Source organism: Taudactylus pleione, unplaced genomic scaffold (genome assembly GCF_031769625.1).
Source record: "Taudactylus pleione unplaced genomic scaffold, aTauple2 ptg000218l, whole genome shotgun sequence".
In the NCBI taxonomy this organism is placed as follows: domain Eukaryota; kingdom Metazoa; phylum Chordata; class Amphibia; order Anura; family Myobatrachidae; genus Taudactylus; species Taudactylus pleione.
The window spans coordinates 1,678,201-1,699,999 of NW_028284620.1; the positions used below are offsets into that span (position 1 = coordinate 1,678,201).

Sequence of the window (21,799 nt, forward strand, 5' to 3'; positions counted from 1 at the left end):
CCTAACCCTAACCAAAAAAAAAAATTGTGTCGATCTTTTTCATGTCGATCTTTTGAACCTGTCAAACTTTTTACATGTCTAACTTTTGTCTGTGTCGAACTTTTATCCTTGTCTAACTATTAACTGTCTAAAATCTGGTGTCTATCTAGTCATTGTCTTACTAATTACTGTCTGTCTATAGTCTGGAACCCAACAGAGGTATTCCTAGTGCCCGGTTGTGACATCTCTCAGGTGTACACAAAGACTAATCTCCCTGTCCCAAACACGGTGACAGCACATTCTATTCAGTCTGTAGCTTCATCGTGGGCATTTAGTCGTGGTGCCTCTGCTGAACAATTGTGCAAGGTAGCCACGTGGTCTTCTGTCCACACTTCTCTTAGCTTCTACACCTTTGCTAATTTTGCCTCCAAGGATGCTTCCTTTGGGCAAAGAGTTCTCCTTTCTGCTCAGGAGTGTCCCCCACCCTATGGATTTCACAAGAAGGGATGGCCAGCCAATAAGCAAACATTGGCTAGATGGCTTCGTATGACTGACTATCTCAGAGGCTTACGCGCAGGTTGGCCTGTCTGTTCCGGCTTCTGTTAATGCTCATACTACTCTGTCTGTGGGTCCCTCGTGCAGTTCGCCGTGGAGCCTCAGCTGTTCAGCTGTGTAAGGCGAATATGTGATCTTCTGTCGAGACCTTTCTAAGGTTCTAGGCCCTTGATACCTTCGCCTCTCAGGATGCTTCATTTGGGCGCCGGATTCTCCTCGCATCGCAGAAGCATCCCCACCATTAAAAGTACTGCTTTAGGACATCCCCATGGTATCCCTGTGGATCCCTATGGACTCTGAAGAAGAAAAGTAGGAGTTATGGTAGACTTACCATTGATAACTATTTTTCTTTGAGGTTCATAGGGTCCACAGGGCACCCATCCTGACACAACTGGCTGCATTGCGTATTTTTTCCTTTCGGTCAAGAAATTCGCTCATCTTGTGAGAGAGTGCTTCTGGTGTACAATTGTTCTTCCTTCTCCTGCCTTGAGGCTTGTTTACAAAACTGAAGGCCTGTGGCATATATGGAGGAGGACCCGAGGCATCCTGGGAGCTGAAAGCTTTAACTGTTTGGTGCCTGGATCTCTCCAACACCATGTTAAGTCTACCATAACTCTTATTTTTCCATTGGTTAATTTGTTTATTTGAATATGTTGCATTTCTTTTCTTCTAGTTTTCCTTGCTACCCACCTTATCCTCTCCTCATGTGTCACAGTCTTAATTTCCCTGTTAGTTCGTACTTCTTTTTTTTTTTTTTCCTTCTTCACCATTTGTAATTAAGGACCATATATTTTTTCTCTTTTGTCAGTGTGCCTAGAAAAGGTAAACAGACCTTTCTCTTGCGGCTTATCGCTTTCAGACCTTCTTATGTCATTCTGATACAATGAAAATTTACTGCTCTTATTTATTTGTCATGAATATTTTTCTTACCCTTTATGCTTGTGCATTGAAGATTGTTTCCTCTATGTTTATAAAAAGGTGAAACTTCAATAAAAAGACAAAAAAAAAAACCACAGGAGGCATCTCTAGTAGAAAGACGTCCCCTGGATGCTTTTGGGCCATTCCATGTGACAGAATGGGCAGTTTGTGATTGTGTCAGGAGGCCATGAGGTCCCCCTTTGGGAGGCCCCATCTGCTCACTATGAGTCGAAAAACCTCTTGGTGAAGAGACCATTCCCAGGGATGCATGTCATGACGACTGATAAAGTCTGCTTCCCAATTGAGAACTCCCGGAATGAACACTGCAGAGATGGACGGGAGGTGACCCTCGGCCCTTGTCAGAATACATGACACTTCTGTCATTGCTGCCAGACTTCGAGTGCCTCCTTGATTGTTGACGTAAGCCACTGTTGTGGCATTGTCGGACTGTACCTGGACAGGTTTTCCGTGAAGTATGTTCTGGGCCAGTATGAGGGGCCTGTAGACAGCTAGAAGTTCCAATATGTTAATTGGCAGGGTTGATCGACCGATGACCAGCGGCCCTGAAAGGAGTGTGGACCGGTCACTACACCCCAACCCCGGAGACTGGCGTCCGTTGTTAGGATTACCCAGTCCGGGATCCAAAAGGAGCGACCATTGGTTAGATGAGAGGTCTGTAGCCACCAAGAGAGGGACAGACGCACCTCCGGAGAGAGTACCATGGTCTTCGCTTTGATGGGGTAACCCGTTCCACCTGGAGAGGATCAGCCTTTGCAAAGTCCTGGAGTGGAACGGAGCATACTCCACCATGTCGAAGGTTGACACCTTGGATCCCAGAACCTGCATTGCTGAGTGGAGACACCCGGCGACTGTGGAGACATCAGCGCATTTGTCAGTGTTCGCAAATACGCGCTACAGCGCGTATTTTACCCAGTATTAAGGACCAAGGACACACTTTTCTAGAATGGGCGGGTCCAGGGAACACGCTCCGCTGCAACCAATCCCGTCTCCTCATTAAGGGATCGAAGAGACTGGCCAGCTGCAGGCTATGATAAAAATAGAGGGCGGAGTCAGGCCAGCCAGCGGCACTACTACATATGCGTCACGGTGACCCGGCGCCCTGCACCCGGAATTAAGACAGTGTCAGGTGTATGTTGTGCACCGGGGATCCATGCTGTGTATGCTGCCAGGTGCAACGCCCGGAATTGTCGGGTGGCACACATCCTGATGGCCCTGGGTGCGGGTCCCGGCAGCAGCACAGCACTCACTACTGTACAGTACAGTAGTGAGCACAGAGCTGCTGCCGGGACCCGCACCCAGGGCCATCAGGATGTGTAAGCGGCCTGAGTGGGAACTCCACTGGTATCTGTACCGGGGGAAGGAGTGGTACCCGACAACTGTCAGGTGCAACGACCGGAACATACACAGCATGGATCCCAGATACTTGGTACACCGCCCGGTTCACAGCAGCGCAGGTCCGGTACATACACCCCTGCGGGGAGCTTGGTACACCAGTTCCAGAAGGAGCTGCAGCTGCATGATAATCTGGCTCTGCAGGCCTCCATGCGGGTGTCGCGCTGTGTGCGCTGCATATACATCCTGGACCCCTGGTTGGTGACCTCCTCATCCAGTGGAGTCAATAGGCGGAGGTGAAAGACTGGCCCAGAGCACATATACAGTCCGGTACAGGTGGGAGGGGGCGCCCTATGTGTGTACTGTATTGTATGTGGGGACCCTCACCCCTGCCTGTCTACTAGATGTGGGGTCCCTCACCCCTGCCTGTCTACTAGATGTGGGGTCCCTCACCCCTGCCTGTCTACTAGATGTGGGGTCCCTCACCCCTGCCTGTGGTGAGTGTGAGTGCTGACACCCATGGGGGGAAAATCAGTATGATGGTCACCGCCAATATCTGTAGTTGACATTATAGGGAGGGCACCCATGACTATCTGTTTTAGGATTATATCAGGACTATTCCACAAGCCCACTCATATGTATGTGTGACCTAAGTGCTTGTAGTGACTGGTTGCTTTACATAAATAATATACCCGACCATACTCGCCAGCCTGGCAGCATTGTGTGACAGGCAGCCTGTGAATCAGGTTGGCTGTCTGTCATTTCAGTGCGGCGGCTGTGCGGAGCTAAGTGTGGTGAGCAGGGAAGGTCCCGAGACTGCTCACCACACTGATTTATAAAGTACTGCAGAGTCAACTGAGAGCTCCCTGCAGCCGGCGCACTATAATGACAGGCAGCCAATCTGATGTTACTGCCGAGCCCTGATGAATATATGGAGCTGCCCCCAACACACTCCCTGCAGCTGGTAGTATATAAAATTATTTCTTTGACTTCCCCACCCCCATTCTCACCACCAGGTATGTCTGTTAATGCTTACATTTTTTTTTTATATATTTACTTGTAACTCCCTCTGCCCCAACCCCCAATGTGTGCCTCTGCCCCAACCCCCCCTGTGCGTCCACCCACCCACAGTGTGCTTCTGCATGCCCCCTTCCCACCCTCCCCTTATATGTCTCTGCCCACCCAGCCTTTGTGAGCATCTGCCCGCTTCCCCCTATCTGTATCTCTGATTGGGGAGCTTTAATTGTCTATCCACTGTGCTGCATCATGTAAGTCTGGCAGCGCTGGACTATTCCACGTGGCTCAGGCGCAGTCTGAACCCAGAGATGATGATGCGTGTGACATGACATCATGTAGCTGATGTTTGGTGGGGGTTTTTTCCCTGTTAAAGGCAATTGTTTTTTATTTTTTCCTGTGGGAACCAAATTGTCTTATTTTATTTTTATCATCCTATCGGGGCCAATGTGTGTATTTTGCTGCATGTGGGGTCCAATGTGTGTATTTTTCTGCATGTGGGGGCCAATGTGTATGTTTTTTTTTCCTATCTGGGCCAATGTCATCAGCTGCAGTACATGCTTCATATGGTGCATACACACGGTCAGATTTTTCATCAGATTTGAACGAAAACGATTTTAAAAATCGTTCAAATCTGATGAAAAAAATCGTTCATGTGTACAAGCATGAACGATGAGCGTTTGTTATAGAACGTTATCTGACATGTTTCCAGTCAGATTTGTCAAATATCGTTCAAATCGTAAATAGTTAGCAAAATGGTTCAAATAAAAAAATCGTTCAAACGATATCGTTCAAAATAAAAATCTGACCATGTGTATGCTCCAATAGGCTGTAGTTGCGCAGTTGTTAGATGTACAGAAAAGCATAATGTATATGGGACCCAGAAAAGGTCAGGCCAATTTTTTAAAGTGCGGGGTCCCTGGGTAGCACTTTTTTTTTCGGTTCAGCGCGATCCAAATAAACATCTAGGAAATACGTGAGAGCTTGATAAAAATACAGTATATTGTATTTCCCTTGCTCTGTTGTCTATGCTATGAGATTTCTCATAGCATATGAGATATGGTAAGAACTTACCTTTGTTATCTCTATTTCTACGAAGTCCATAGGGTTCCACAGGATGCCTTGGGGTATAGGTGATGACGTCAGGCATCGGGCACCATAGAGTTAAGCTTTTCAGCCTCCCAGGATGCACTAGGGTCCCCCTCCTATACCCCGCCCCCGAGCCAAGGCATCTCAGTTACGTACCAAGCTATAGGCCGGAGGAGGAGAAGGAAGGGAGAGAAAAAAAGATCTGGACACACACACACACACACACACAAGAATCACATTCTCACCAGAGGGAGACGGAAAAACCGGTGACCAGAGTAAAGCCCATCTGCAGCACAGGTGCGACAGGGCGGGAGTCCTGTGGAACCCTATGGACTTCGTAGAAAGAGAGATAACAAGGGTAAGTTCTTACCATATCTCATATTTTCTACATCAGGGTCCATAGAGTATCCACAGGATACCTTGGGCATGTCCCAAAGCAGTATCCTTCAAGGGTGGGGACGCTCCTGTGCTGAAAGGAGAATCCGCCGCCCGAAGAAAACATCCTGAGAGGCAAAGGTGTCAAACGCGTAATACCTCACAAAAGGTATGGACAGAGGACCACGTGGCAGCCTTGCAGATCTGGACTGCATAGGCACCACGTCGAGCTGCCCACGAAGGACCCACAGACCTAGTAGAATGAGCCCTCACAGAGGATGGAACCGGAAGGCCTTCATGAAGATAAACTTCTGAAATTGCCATACGAATCCAACCTGCCAAAGTTTGCTTTGAAGCAGGCCAACCCTTTTTACAGAAGCCATAGAGGACAAACAAGGCGTCCGAATTCCGAAACGAGGAAGTGCGGTCAACATAAATCCTTAAGGCCCGCACAACGTCCAAAGTGGCCTCACCCACTGAAAGGTCGGGTGAGTTAAAGCCGGCACAACGATTTCCTCGTTGATATGGAAACGTGAAACAACTTTGGGAAGAAACTCAGGACGAGTGCGCAGCACTGCCCTGTTCCCATGAACAATCAGGAAAGGGGTCTACAGGATAGAGTACCTAAGTCAGAAACACGTCTAGCCGAAGCGATGGCCAGAAGGAAAATTGTTTTAGCTGTCAGCCATTTAAGGTCCACTGAGCCCAGTGGTTCAAACGGCGGTCCCTGGAGAGCCCTCAGGACCACAGCTAAATCCCAAGGCGCCACAGGTGGAACAAAAGGCGGCTGAATTCGAAGAACACCTTGCATAAAGGTGCGCACATCAGGGATTGTAGCAATCCTACAATGGAACCAGACAGACAGGGCAGACACCTGCACCTTCAGAGAAGCAAGGTGAAGCCCATGGTCTAGTCCTGCCTGTAGGAAAGCCAACACTCTAGACCAGGGATTCCCAACCACGGTCCTCAAGGCACACTAACAGTCCAGGTTTTAAGGATAGCCATACTTAAGCACAGGCAACTTAATTAGTACCTCAGTTATTTTGATTAAACCATCTGTGCTTTAGCATGGATATCACCAAAACCAGGACTGTTAGTGTGCCTTGAGGACAGAGGTTGGGAATCACTGCTCTAGACAGACAGAACTCCCGAGGTGCATAACCTCTCAGTCAACACCACTGGAAGAACGTATGCCACACACGATGGTATATTCTTGCAGAAGAAGGCTTCCGAGCTCTTAGCATAGTTCGTACTACAGAGCTGGAAAACCCCCTGGACCTTAACATGGCCGTCTCAACAGCCACGCTGTCAAAGACAGCCGAGTCAGGTCCGGGTGAAGACAAGGACCCTGAGACAGTAGGTCAGGTCGCAGCGGCAACCGCATAGGACTGTCCACAGACAGACCCTGAAGGGCCAGTGCCTACTGGGCCACGCGGGAGCTATCAACAGGAGCGTTCCTCCTTCCCGTTTGAATTTCCGGATTACCCGAGGAAGAAGGGAAAACGGAAGAAATACATAAGCAACCCGGAACGTCCACTGGACAGCCAGAGCATCCACCAGAGACACCTTTTCGTCTCTTGTGCGAGACCCGTACACCGGCAACTTGTTGTTGTGCCATGAGGTCGATCTCTGGAAGACCCCATCTGTCCACCAGAAGTTGAAAGACGTCCTGGTGCAGGGACCACTCCCCCGGATGAACGTCCTGACGACTGAGAAAGTCCGCCTCCCAGTTGAGAGCTCCCGGGATAAATACTGCTGATATGGCCGGGAGATTGTGCTCCGCCCAGAACAGAATGCGGGACACCTCTACGAGAGCCGCCCGACTTCGGGTTCCTCCTTGTCGATTTATGTAGGCCACGGTGATAGCGTTGTCCGACTGGACCTGCACGGGGTGACCTTGAAGAACCCGCTGTGCCTGCTGGAGAGCAATGAAAACGGCGCGGAGTTCCAAGATGTTTATTGGAAGCTCCGTTTCCGCCTGAGTCCATCTTCCCTGGAACAAGTGTGGACCCGTGACCGCTCCCCAGCCCCGCAGGCTGGCGTCCGTTGTCAATAGGACCCAGTTCTCCACCCAAAACGGACGACCCTTGTTGAGATGGGTCGTCTGCAACCACCAGGTAAGGGGCAGGTGAACCTCCGGAGTGAGCAGCATCGTCTGGGATTTTAGACTCTGAGGCAGTCCATTCCATTTGGACAGGATCAATTGCTGTAGAGGTCTGGAGTGAAACTGGGCATATTCCACCATGTTGAGTACAGACACCATGGAGCCCAGTAACCTCATCGCCGAGTGTAGAGACACACGGCGACTCTGCAGACAACTGCGCACCCTCAACTGCAAGGCAGAGATCTTTTCCCCCGTCACAAAGACAGCGTGGCCACAATTTTGTCCAGACCCGGACCAAAGAGGACTTCTCCATTAAATGGCAAAGCTTCCAATCTCTTTTTGGAATCAGCGCCCGTCTTCCAGGATCGCAACCATAAGGTGCGACGAGCAGCCACAGAAATGCGAGAAGTGAGGGTACTAATATCCAAGGCCGCTTCATTGATGTAAGTGGCCGAATCCCGGAGATTGCCTATCAACTCGGACTGTTCAGCCGAACAGTCGAAATCCAAAGACGCCTCCAAACTATCGGCCGAGCGCTCCATAGCTCTGGCTACCCAACATACGGCCATAGCCGGTCTGGATGCCCCCCCCCCCCCCCCGCAAGGGAATAAATGGACTTCAGGCAGGTCTCCACCTTACGGTCCGTAGCATCCTTCAAGGAGGACATGGAGGGCATGGGCAATGTGGCACTTCGAACTAGGCGTGTCACAGGAGAATCCTCCTGAGGGGATTCCCACTTAGAGAAATAATTGTCCGCAAACGGATGAGCCACCGCTAAACGTCTTTGAGGCTGATACCATTTGCCAGGATGTTTCCACGCCTCCTCTAAATGGTCTACTAACTGACCCGAAAGAGGAAACACTGTGGCGTCACCCTTAATATCCTTGAAAAAGGCATATTTGGACTTTGACACCGGAGGATCATCATCCTCAATAACTAAAGCCGTGCGGACTGCCCGAATAAGGCCAGGAATATAAACCTTAGACTTAGCGTCCGACTCTTTAGTACAGAGAGGTTCTTAGTCAGAAAGATCCAGAATCTCCCCATCATCGGACGTCCCGTCGTCATCCTCATAAGGAGCAGACAGAGACACCACCGACCGCTTGTGAGGCCGCAACACAGACTCCCCTTGTAACACGTCCGACAAATGTTGTACAGAGCTTGTCAGCGAATTAACCCACGCAGGCTCCTGAGAGACCTGAGAAGGGGAAATAGGGAGACTGTGGGGTACCATCAGTTGTCTCGGGAACCCCTGCATGGGTGACGACACCACTGACTGCTGGGACAATCCCATCTGAGAGAACGCAGGTTGCGGAGCTAACTGGCCCACTAGGGTTGTAAGCGCTTTGGCGAAACAAGCCCAGGGCGGTTCCTGTACCGGAGCCGTGACAGTAATTGGTCGAGCCAATAAAAAAACACTGCCGACATAGCCCCTCCGCGCTACCCTCCCCCTCCTCTGTAGGTACCTTGCACGTAGTCACAGAAGCTGGAGAGGAAAATCACTCTCAGACATGATGGCAAGTATGTGACCCCTCTCACTGATACTCGTTAGTATAGTGGGAGAACCGCCATGCAATCACCGCACCGCAAGGGATTTAGCAGCAGAGCAGGGACAGTGAAAAAGCTGACAGTAGAAAGTGAAAGTACAGGCAGCAGACGCTAGCAGCAGACACATACAATGCAAAGAAATCAATCCCTGCACTATCAGCGCTGATCCTCAACTACGCAGACACAGGGCCTGGTAGGACACAGTGCTGCATACACAGACCTGTTCCAACGGAGGACAGGTATGCCGGGGGACCCAGACCACGATGCCACCGATCAGCAGCGTTCACCATGCTTCCATAAAGATAGTCACCGAGGAGCAGAGAGGAGGCCGACCTGGGGGAGGAGCGCTGCCACAGGGCCAATCGGCAGTGCAGAGAGGGCTGTGTGCAGCGGGGGAGGCGCCGGCTGTATACATGGAAGGTGCGCTCCCCTGGCATGCAATTAACCCCTGGGACGCCGCAGCGCTACCGCTCAGCTGCGGTCCGCTGTCCAAGGGGGGTAGTGGAAGCGCAGGTTTGTTACCTCGCTCCATGCTGCAGCCAGTCCCCAGGGAGCCCCCTGCCTGGGGACTCAGGACCATGTTTCAGCAGGGACCCGCCGCAGGACCCCGCTGCTTACCTGCTGCCCCCCTTGAATCCGGCCATGGTCCAAAACATCTGGGGTAACCGCTAGCTGTGACCCCAGATGCTTACCAGCATCCCCGGATCAGTACCGGTGTTCTGGTACTGGCGGGGTGTAGGGAAGACAGCATGGACGTCAGTAGTGACCGTCCATGCTGTACTTCCAGATGGGCAGCCACAGCTGCCTTGAAGAAAACTTCAGGGGCTAATACTTAGCCCCCTCTAAACAGGTGCTCCGACTCCGAGCCGGGCACCAACGAAACTGAGATGCATTGGCTCGGGGGCGGGGTATAGGAGGGGGACCCTAGTGCATCCTGGGAGGCTGAAAACTTAACTCTATGGTGCCCGATGCCTGACGTCATCACCTATACCCCAAGGTATCCTGTGGATACCCTATGGAAGCTGATGTAGAAATTATATTTATGTGAGCATTAATAGGCCATACATAAGAGTGGTTTTAAATCTTCATTCACATATCATTTTAATATTTTGCCTTAAGGTAAGTGGCAACACTAAACATAGTAATACATTTTAAACGTTTCAAACCGAATAACCCCAGAAGTGCCTCCACTAATGTCTTATCTTGCTTCCATTGGGGTTAATTTAATTAGCTACGAGGGAAGGGCAACAGCATGGAAACGCCAGCAGCTGCACCTTATCTCGCCCTGATCTCTCCCTGAACTCACTGATTTTTCTATGCATGGGAGCTACTGTAAGTGCGACATACAGCCACACGTACTCGCGGTTGTGAGATACCGCCCTATTTGGGGTGCACCACCCAAATGTAAATGAACAATTGACATTAGTTTTCTTTATTATAAAAAGTAATAAGTAAGGTAATACAAGGATCGACAAATACCTGGCACCAAACCAACTAAGATTTTACACCTGGCAACCGGATTTGATTTGTAGAGACCCCACAAGAAACAAAACTCTGCTCCGTCCACTGCACACGGCATGACTATCGCATCCAGCTATAGTCACGCAAATTACCTACCCTCCAACATGACCCGTTCCACCAGGTACAAAATGCTCTGTTCCCAGACTTCCCACCTAATTTATGATTGCAGACACCTGTGTTGAACTAGGTAATTGTGGGGCTTCCCAGAAGGGTCCCTGAGGATCACAGCAGTGCAGAGTCCCAGATATGCTGGAACCACAGAGACCTGTTGTGCGGGGAGGGGGGGGGGGGTGCTGTGCAATTGTAACTCACCAGACCAAATGCAGCTTGCTGCGCTTCCACACTTGCTGGACAGTGTTGGCTGGTTTGCCAGGGAGCTCTCTGGGCTGCTCATACTGCAGGGGGTCTTTCAGCACTGCACGAATGTACACTTGCTAGCAACAGCGGAGGCAGAGCCAGCTGAATGAGACCAGCTCCCAGGACTCCTTGATAAACCATGACAGAAGCCTTCACCAAAATGAGCTTGACATCATCTCCTCCCCGGTGTTTCTGCAGCTGCCCAGCTCCAAGTAAGTTACTTGCCCACTTATGAAGTGACAATGAGATCTAGCCAGGTCATTCTGCTGGTGTCCCAGATCCCCGTCCAGTTAGGAGATGCAGGGACAGCAGTCTGACCTCCCTGATCACATTAATTTAAATTATACACAATGACAAATTTTAGAAGCAATATGGTGAAGCATACTTAAGGGGGTATCAATTAGCCGTGGTAAATTACCACGGCTAATTACCTCGCCCGAGGCTAGCTTTTTTTTTTTTTTATTAAAATTTGCAAAAATCTTGAGACAAATTTTACACGTTGTCATTATGGGGTATTGTGTGTAGAATTTGAGGACAAAAATGAATTTATTCATTTTTGGAATAAGGTTGTAACATAACAAAATGTGAAAAAAAGTGAAGCGTTGTGAATACTTCCCGGATGCACTGGAGGTCCGTGAGCTTACCGCAGCACCTACGTGTTTTCGGGAGAACTATCCTATTATTTCGACCAAAATAATAGGATAGGGTTAAAAAAAAAAAAAAAAAAAAATCGGCAAAAAATCCCCGTTTTTCAACGATTGCGGGGGTCAATTAGCGCTGGAACAATGTTCGGGGCTAATTGGATACCGCTCTATGTATTAGAGACACCGTGGTGTGGCATACTATGTATTGGAGGCACTGTAGTGTGGCATACTATGAATTGGGCGTCAGAAAAGGGCCCATATTGGGGCCCGAGGGCATGAGTGGGAAGACTGAGGGGCATTGAAAGGGAATGAATGGTGTTATATAGAAGTTCAGTCATTTTGGTTACAGACGATAGTCTGGCTCCTAAACTTTTAAGCTGGCTCCTAGATTTTCAAAAACATTTTTGGAGCCCTGGTGTAATTATTTTTCTGGTGCAAATTTCCCCTACAGAGGGATTCAAAGGATGACAGAATATCTGCAGGATGTATTAACACAGAAATAGTAATACTTTAATGTAGAGTACCACCAACAAGAAAGTGTAAGCTGCTTTTCATTATTAAAAAAAAAAAAGCTACTGGTGATCCTGAAACATAGAGGTATAATTTTACATGAAGCCTTTTAGAGCCTAAAAAGGCTAATACAAGAGGACAAAAACTTGTACTAAGTTACATAAAGGGGATTACCTAAAATTTATGGTATTTTTATGGCAGTATTATTCCCTGAGACAGTAAGAATACCTTTACAAAATAAAGCCCTTATACTGTATACACAGGCAGGGTATTACTGTGCCCGATTTCAGACTAGAGTGCACCAAGGAACTAAGGGGTAAATTTACTAAAGATTGGTTTTGGATTGTTTTCAAAACAGACGGATATCGGATTGCAGTCTAATAAACTAGCATTACTATTATCTGTTTTGACTGTAATTTGAAACCAGACGTCAATACCCATCGGATTTCAAACCTCTATACCGCAGCAGATCCAAAAGGTAAACTTTCCATCAATCTGCTGCTGAGTTGAAGCACAGAACAGATCACGGAGTTGTGACTGTCACCGGAAGCCTGTTCTGTCACATATCCAGGCATCTCTGGACCTGCCAAAGCACTACTCAATTCATATCACACCATTAGACATGGTCACTAATCTAGTGTACTGTGAATGAGATAGACATTATGGAGAAAAAAAAAAAATACTGTAGCAAATGTAACTAGTTAGTTATGACAGCTACACTATCAAATGATGACAACTGAAAGAGTACAGCCACTCCAGTGGCAGCTTGTGTACTTTACAACTGGAAACCCAAATTTAAAACTATTGGTACTGTGTAATGAATTCCTGCTATTTAATTTCTATGACCCAAGATAAGTCACATTAGACCTGACAGCAACCACCAGAACAGATTGGACGTAGACCAGTCAACCCACCCGAATCTGGTCCATGCAAGATGCTGCCTGCTAGAGGAAAAGCCATCTACGTTCCCTGCACATCCACCAGATGCTTCAGCTCTTGGTATGAATCTCTTTTTAATAAAGCATAACTCCAGCATCACTTCAAAATAATATAAACTTACCTAGATAATATCAACAATTATAACGTAACTTCACAAACATATCCTGTATCAGGATGTGGTTTATATACCGACAAAGGGCATTCCGGCGGTCAGAATGATGGTGCCGGAATCCTGCCACCTGTCAGAATCCAGGTGCCTGCATCCACTTGCCGGAATTCCGGAGGTAAGTAGTGGGGTTAGGGGGAGGGTTAAGGTTAGGCACTAAGGGGGGGGGGGGGGGAGGGTTAGGTTAAGGGTGCGTTTTCAGAGTACTTGCCCTAACAATTTCAGTTCCTAAGCTTGGTAACGGTCATGTACTGAATAAAAAGATATTCAGACTTCTCCCGTCACAGGGGGTATGCAATAGCCGCGGCTAATTACCTCACCCGGGGTGTCCAATTAGCCCCAAAGTCGTCCTCACGACAGCACTTATCAGGGGATTTTTTTGGGGATCTGATGTGTCCCGAAGAAGAATCCACGATAACTGCCGTTTTTTCACCTGAAATAAGGCAAAAGCACATAGGTCCGCAAGCTTATCGCGGCACATATGAGTTTTCGTGAGAACCATCCTATTACTTCAACTGAAATAACAGGCTAGGGTGGAAAGATACATTGGCAAAAATCACGAATAATCGGCGAAAAACCCCAATTTATAACCGACCGCGGGGGTCAATTAGCGCTAAGTGGATAACGCTCAAAGTCTGTATCCTGATATGGGTTAGCTAATAATTAAAATGTATTAATGGATGTTGTGCTGGGATGTAGTTATCAGACTAGCGGACGGCATTCCGCCGGTCTGAATCCCAACGCTGAAAGTCGGACATGGGACTTAAAGGCATCGAAATACCGTCACCTATCTTAATCCTGATGCCGGAATCCAGAAGGATGCCAGCCCGAACGAGGTAAGTTCGGAGAGCCCTTAGCGTTAGCCATTGGGTTTAGGCAGCAGAGCAGGGTTAGGTTTTAGGGGTCGGGAGGTTAGGGTTAAGCACAAAGGAGGAGGGGGAGACTTAGTTTAGACACTAACGGGGAGGGTTGGGGTGCGGCTAAGAAGGGAGGGTTAGGGAGAGGAGGGAGGGTAAGTATACTTACCCGACCCCTGTCAGGATACCAATCATTGGGATGCCACTGTCAGTATTTTGACCAAAGGCATCCCGAAAGCCGGCATTACATACCGATTGCATTGTGCTAATATGAGGGCACAGTTGTCTAAACTACATAAGTATTTACAATATTTATATTTAAATATGCTTACTTCAGTATACACAGGCTATGAGCGAGAAATTTTCGCAAACAAAACAGAGTATCCTATCTTTGTTTCATTGTTATTTTCACTTTATTGAACCCTACTTTCATAACACAATTTTCACATTTAACAAACTAATCTACATTAGAGATATGTTACTATGGATCCACAAACATTCCTTTTCCTCTCTTAAACCCAATTCATGCAGCTTAATTTACATGGGCTCATCTCACAGTCCTGGGCAAAATCCAGGGTTGTGCGCTGCTGCCAAAGTGGAGAGCTTGCCAGTAATCTGAAGCAATTCCAGCTGCTGTGGAACTACACATCTCAGCATACCCAGTCGCAGTTACGGTATATTCTTACTGTGCTGTGGCAGGACATGCTGGGAGGTATAGTTCCACAACAGCTGACATGCCAGAGGTTTCCCACCCCTGACCTAATGCCAAATGTGACAGCTACAAAGCCATAGGAACTGATGTTATACGTCATTACCAGCCCTATTTGGCCCTAATGAATTTATACAGCAATCTGCACGTTATATGGGGTTTCTCATACATTTATATAACCTATACCCTGGCCATTACATTGTATCAATTGACCCAAAACAACCATCATACGGATAGAACCCACCCGTCCTGACAGGACGCTACTGACGTGTCACACTGTGTCCAAATGGCATCACTGCATGAGAGCTGCACATGACGTCATCAGTGAAGTCACAGATATCACCAGCACTCCTGTCACTGGGTAACGGCGACAAGAACGATTGCTGCTATAATGACACAGGGGACTTACTGCTGAGAAGGGCTCTGAGGCTTCCGTACTGCGTTCCTCGAACTCCAGCGCACACTTACGTCCTCATGTCTCCAGCTGGCCCGAGACGGACATGGAGGGCGGATGACGGAATATGATGGTTGTCAGGGCGCACAGAGCAACAGCGGTGGGCACGGAGGCGGTTTGAAAATGGCGCGCAGGAAGGAAGCCCGACCCGGGCCTAGAGCTTGCACAGCGCCCACGGTCCTCATAGCAACGCTTCCGGGTCCGCCCCCCACCCCCTTACCGGCTCAGGGAGTGTCAGAGGGTATGAGATGGGACATCGGGAAAAAACGTCTGCAGTAGCGATATTTTTCACATTGCACACAAAACATTGCTTATTAGTCCTGAACATTATATATCTATCTAATATCTATATATCTATCCCATATCTATCTAACTATCTCTTATCTAGCTATATCTCATAGCTATATCTATCCAGTGGTGTAAATTCATCCCGGAGGCGAGTTATAATTTGGTGCCGCCTCCCCCTCCCCCCCAAAAAAGGGAAAATAAATATGGTGCATATCTATACATCTCATATCTATCTTTCTACTATCTCATAGTATATGATTATGGTAGCTTCTCAGGTTCCAGGAAGAGGTGCCATGTATTGGGCGGCCGTGACCAGGGGCATATCTATAATGGGTGCAGGGCACACAGACCCCTGGGTCCAGGGGGGCCCCGCATCGCACACCCTGCACCCATAGTATTACCTCTCCGGAGTCCCATGTCGGCGCTGTAAAAATGACTGGAAAATGGCCGCCGCTGCCTTTTTCCCGGTGACCTGCGCAGCATACTCTATAGACTTTGGCCGCACTCTAGTGCCCAGAGTCTATAACTCCGGCGCTTGCCGCGCACAGCTCAGTGTGCTGCTGGCCGCCGAACAGAGAGGAGGGCGCCCGTGTCGGAGACTGCACAAGGGCCCACTCCTCTGAAGAAACGCCCCTGGCCGTGACAGTACACTCTGGGTACATATTTACAGTCCTAAGTGCGGTGAATATATTGTGGGCAGTGGAGCAGGTGCCCAGGGGCATTTCTACAGAGGGGTAGGCCCGTGTCCGACACGGGCCCCCACCTCTCCCTCCAACGGCCGGCAGCTGCACTTATAGGCTCTGAGCACTATAGTGTGCCTGGAGTCTATAGCGCATGCACAAACGACGGGAAAATGGCCGTGGCGGCCATTTTCCAGCTGTTTTTACAGCGCCAGCTCCCCGCGCCGACGGACGAGAGGTAAGTATACTATGGGTGCAGTAGGCCTGATTCAGAGGCGCTCGCAAAAAGCGAGTGCTCGTTCTGAATCAGGGCGGGCGCTGGCCGCTCGCATAGCTGTGGGTGACGACCCACAGCTATACCGAGCGGCCATGATGATGGTCAAGACCATCACGACCATCGGGCTTGCGACGAGACCCTTGTGGTAGGGTCTCGTGGCCGCAAGCCCCAGAGAGCTTCTGGCTCAAATAGAGCCGGAAGCTCTCCCACTGATATCACTGGTGATGTCAGTGGGGCCGCCCACAAATGGCAGGCGTTCGCATGGGAACGCCTCCGTTTGCAAAGCCACGCCTACAAAATGGAGCGAGCTGTCGATCAACATCGTTAGTCGCCCCTTTTGTAGTGAGTCCTGGAGCGAGTGCTTTTTGCACTCGCTCCGGGGCACACGCAGTGCACATGCCACGCGTGCGCACTGGGCCACCATCTACCTGCTTGCGAGCGGGTCTGAATCAGACCCAGAGTGTGCAGTGTGGGACCCCCCTAGACCCAGGGGCCCGTGTGCCCAGCACACACTGCACCCATTATAGATACGCCCCTGGAGGTGCCCCTTCAGTGCAGGCACCTCCATTGTCTCCTATAGTTCTGCCCCTGTATCTATCTCATATCTATCTACAGTACATCATATCTATCTACATCATATATATCTACCTCAGATCTATTTACCTATCTATATACAGTACATACATACAAACATAGCTAGCTAGATATAGATATATATATTTATATAAATATGTATATCTGTAGAAATAGGTGAGACGATAGCACCATCTAGTGTGTAGTCTTTTTATAAATATAATTATAATGTGTCCACCACTATAAATTTATCCAATGCCGATGTACAGTATATTTGCTTATCAATGGGTTTCTTTTTCCTTCTTAAGCATGTAATGCTCTTCCATAAATCGGCTTCCACCCTCCAAGGGGGTCGAATGCTGAGGGGGACAAATGTCTCCCATTGCAGTGTGTAACACTGCATAGTATTTGGGGGGTCCTGTATTTTCCCAGAACAAAGGTGGCAACCGTACTCCCAACTGTCACTATTGTCGCAGTGCGTGTGCTTGGGTTAGCATTGCGATCTCACTGCAATCTCTTACGCAGATAGAAAGCCATCGCAGAGTGAGTGACAGGACGTCTGCGTTTGTGGGTGGGGATGGCGTGCCTGTCCATTTGAATGCCGTTTTCCTGGGTGTGCATAATTTAACCACTGCAACGGCATTCATAGCTTACTCACTGCGTGCGACAACAGTTGCAATTTCTGAGTCAGCTCAGACCTGCTGTAATTCCGCATGAGGCTCCGATGTATACACAGGATTGTGAGGTCTCACAGATGTGCAAAAGCGATAGTTGGCGTCTCTATGCCTGTACTGCCTTGCACTAAGTGTCTGACAAATTTGGAGCAGCCAGCATAACCAATACTCTATCTTCCAATAATCCAGTCAGATGTGATCTGAAGAACTGAGTTTATTATTCGATAGAGGAACTTGCGTGAACGTACACAGATCGATGCGTATAAACAAGTGTGCACATGTGTGTGATGATAAGTAATGAGATGATGAGTGATGATAAGTAATGGTAAAACTGTAAACAAACAATAAAAAGTGATTACTATATGTACATGGGAATGCAAGGCAAACATATACATAACATGGGATATGCAAACAACATGAAACATACAGTATGCAAAGTACAGGCTGCAATGTCACATAGTACAGCTAACATGCATTACTGACTAAGCAGATCTACAATATAATGGCACAGTTGAAGCTTAGAACTCACCATCGGATGCTGTACTAGGTTGAGCATATGTAATGATGACTGTCTAGGACCATGTGAAAAAGGAAATGGCAACTTACAGCTCCTTTAGCCCAGAATGCATTGCTAGACTGCTATGGAATGTTAAGAAGGACAAAATAGATCAGATTTAACTGCTGCTGTCCTGACCACTAGGTGGGGCTGCTAATGTGAATTAGTGCAACATAACAAACCCTATGCTGGAGGCATGACAATGCCAGCTGAGCAGTTGCAGACATTAGCATATTTTCGCAGCAGAACTGCATGCGTAATTGCAGCTACGATCGCAATAGCGATCCGCAGTGAATCAGGCTGCTGTCACACATCGGGGTATTAGCACCCGGTTCCGGCAGTGTCACGTCACTGCGTTATCCCTGAGACTTGTGTCACATCTGCAAACATGCTGTTCCTGCTGTACTGATTCATGAGAGCACTTGGACTGTATGACATAGGGAGGGGAGATGTATTATAGCTGCACTTTTCTTTTTCAGGGTCCATAAGCTCCACAGGGAGACCTTGGGGTGTAGGTGATGGAACTGAATCCGGGCACCACACAGTTAAAACTTTCAGCTCCCAGGATGGACTGGGTCCACTCTCCCTATACCCCGAGCCAGAGGCACCTCAGTTTCGTTAGTGCCCGGCCGGAGTCGGGTCACCATTACACAGGGGGCTGCTTAAGCAGCCCTTAAGCTATTATTTTTATGATTTGATTTCTTTTATCTTTTCTTCATAAACCACGCAGCAGCAGACTGTGGCGAGGAACGTTTGCGCTGCCGCTCCGTCACCCCTCCAGGCCACAACCCCAGTACCGATCTGGGGAACTCGGCGGGCATTCCGTGGTCCACGCTAGCCAGGGCCCCCGGAGAGGACCCAGACTGCAACCGGACTTTAGGGTACAGGTAAGGCGGGTTGCCACTTGCGGTGACCCTCACGTTAAGGCGCGGGGATGGATTGGAGGTGGCTGAGTGTGGACGCAGGCACCAGCCATTGCGATCCACTAGACCACCGAGGACATTTTGGTGCGGGAAACCAACGTCCCAGGGGTTAATAATCGGCATGGGGAGACAGCTTCCCTGTTTAAGCGGCTCCTCCTCTAAGCTCAAGGCACCTTTCCTCTGAGGCCTGGCTTCTCTGAGCTGTTCTCCTCCTCCGGCCACGCCTCCTCTGAGGTCTCTGGTAGCCATTTTCTTCATGGTGCAGTCGCCGATCTCCCAGGACAGCGCGTGGTCTGGTCCCCCCACATACCTCTCCCCAGGGTCAGCGTATGTAGCACTATTTCCTACCAGACACTGAGTTTGTGTAGTCGAATGTTGTGCCAATTTGCAGTAATTCCTGCATGCGTTGTGTGTGACTTGTGCTAGCGCTGCCTGTCTGTGTCTCTTTTTTCTGTCAGCATATGGCTATACCCTTTCTCTATTTCATGCCCTAATACAGGTGTTGTTAGGGTGGTTCATTAATAACCTTATACATATAAACAATATTTGTGAGGTTGGTCACATACTGTTGCGTGCTGCACTGTGCCATATTTAGGCAGCAGCTCCCTGCAGCTTACCCAAGCATAAGACAGGACCAGTATATTGCTTCACTCCTAGTATTTTTACATACTCGTGGTTGCATTGTACCCAGTGCCATATTGCGTGTCATCTTACTCTGCAGAGATGTCAGACAAGGGTACACTTTCTGCACCCATTCTGCAATGCAGATTATGTACTGCAGATTTCAGTGAGGAGGATTTGGTTCGGGATGGGTTGTGTGAGGTGTTATAATCCACCGGGTACCTCAAACCCCCTGACATCGGTACAGGAGCGACCTTGAGCGGTCTTTTCACAGATGTTGGCCTCCATTGTGGGCCATCTAGCGGTCCTGGCTGCTTTTCCTTCTATGGGACTGCCACAGCAGCCTGTAATTCTATCACAGGGACTACCGCTCATTATGCATACCCCTCCTGTGTCACAGCAGGCTGTCATTCCCACTCCGGGATTACCACAGGGTTTATCTCCACCATGGGTGGATGTTTTCTCTACTTCAGTGCAGAATCTGGCAGCTTCATCTACGGCCATTCAGACCATGTTGCAGAGTGAGAGACCTGTACGCCAGCTAAGTGTACTGTGGTGTCATCTCAATCCACTCAGCTATCAGAGGCCCTGATTCAGAGCCGGACACTCTGACAGAGCGCTCGCTCTGAATCAGGGCCGTCCTTCTGGATTTTTAGAGCGGCCTCCTGGCCACTCGTATAGCTGTGGGTTACCACCCACAGCTATAACGAGCAGCCAGGAAGATGGTCGCGATGGTCAAGACCTTGTGGTAGGGTCTCGTTGCCGCAAGCCCTGGAATGCTTTCGGCTCAAGCAGTGCCGAGAGCACTCCCACTGACATCACTGGTGATGTCAGTGGGGCCGGCCCCAGATGGTAGGCGTTCCCATGGGCCGCCACGCCCCCAGCACACCCACCAAAGGGGGCGTGCTGTCACTCAACATCGACAGCACGCTCCCTTTGGTACGAGACCTGGAGTGACGGTTTGCCCATCGCTATCCGGGTCTCGCGCATGCGCACGACAGAGCCAGCTCCGTCGTGCGCATGCGCACTGGGCCAACATCGACCCGCTCGCGAGCGCTGAGCGCTCGCGAGCAGGTCTGAATCAGGCCCAGAGTCTGAAATGTCATCTGATGACGGAGAAGTAGCTGACCCATCTAACCCAGACTCCCCTTTGCAAGAGGTGGAGACTAAATCAAGGTTTAATATTACTGCCTTGGTGCGTGCGGCCAGATCCGTATTGGTTATAGAGGATGATGAGCCAGCCCCTAAATCCAAACAACCTCTGTTTAAACAGATAAAGGTGACTTCGGCAGTATTCCCTCTGTCAGATCAGCTAGTGGATCACATGGCTGAGGCCTGGCAATCGCCAGGTAAGAGGTTTCAACCTCAAAACCGTATGGCCTCATGTTACCCATGTCCTGAGGCTCATCGTAAAAAGTGGGAACACCCCCTGCAGTGGATTCCCACGTTACAAGATCGATTAGAAGTGCAAAGTTACCTATGCCTTCCATTAGTTCCTTGAAAGATCTTACAGATAGGAAAGTGGAAACTTGCCTGAAATCAATATACTCTCTTTCAGGAGCTGTTGCCCACCCATCCCATGGCTATCTCCTGGGTAAGGCTATAGAGTGTTGGGCAGATGCACTTGAGGACTCCTTCCCAGCAGAAGCTCCAGAGAATCAGGTGTCGATGGTTGATCACATCCGGAATGTGGCTGCATATATCGGTGAGGCCGCTCTAGATACTAGTCTGCTGACCTCCAGGGTCTCGGCCGCAGCCGTGTCTGCTCGCTGTTCCATGTGGCTGCGCTCTTGGAGTGCGGATGCCAATTCTAAATAAGGCCTGGAGGCCTTACCCTATAGTGGGGACACTTAGTTTGGTCCAGACCTGGACAAAATTGTGGACACGTTGGCAAAATCAAAATCTGCGTTTCTTCTTCTCCTTTAGGTCCTTTCGTCCCCAAGGTAAATTTAAAGGGCAGTCCTTTCCTAGTCCACTGCCAAGAAGACCGCCAAACCTAAGAAACAGGCCTGGAGCACAAGACGTCCGGCCTCCAAACCAGAGGATAAACCCTCGTGCGGACCTCCCCAAGAGTGGGAGGCCGACTTCTTCAGTTCGTCCAGTACTGGTGTCAAA

General features: G+C 49.2%; 1 protein-coding gene across 1 annotated transcript in view; it reads right to left on the minus strand.

Annotated features, from left to right (window-relative positions):
- Positions 1 to 15,237, minus strand: part of CEP135 (centrosomal protein 135) — a 141,622-nt gene extending 126,385 nt beyond the window's left edge. The window contains exon 1 of the mRNA XM_088478723.1: positions 15,048 to 15,237. The gene's annotated coding sequence lies outside the window, so the exon portion shown is untranslated. The remainder of the gene's footprint in view (positions 1 to 15,047) is intronic.
- Positions 15,238 to 21,799: the final 6,562 nt, after the last annotated feature.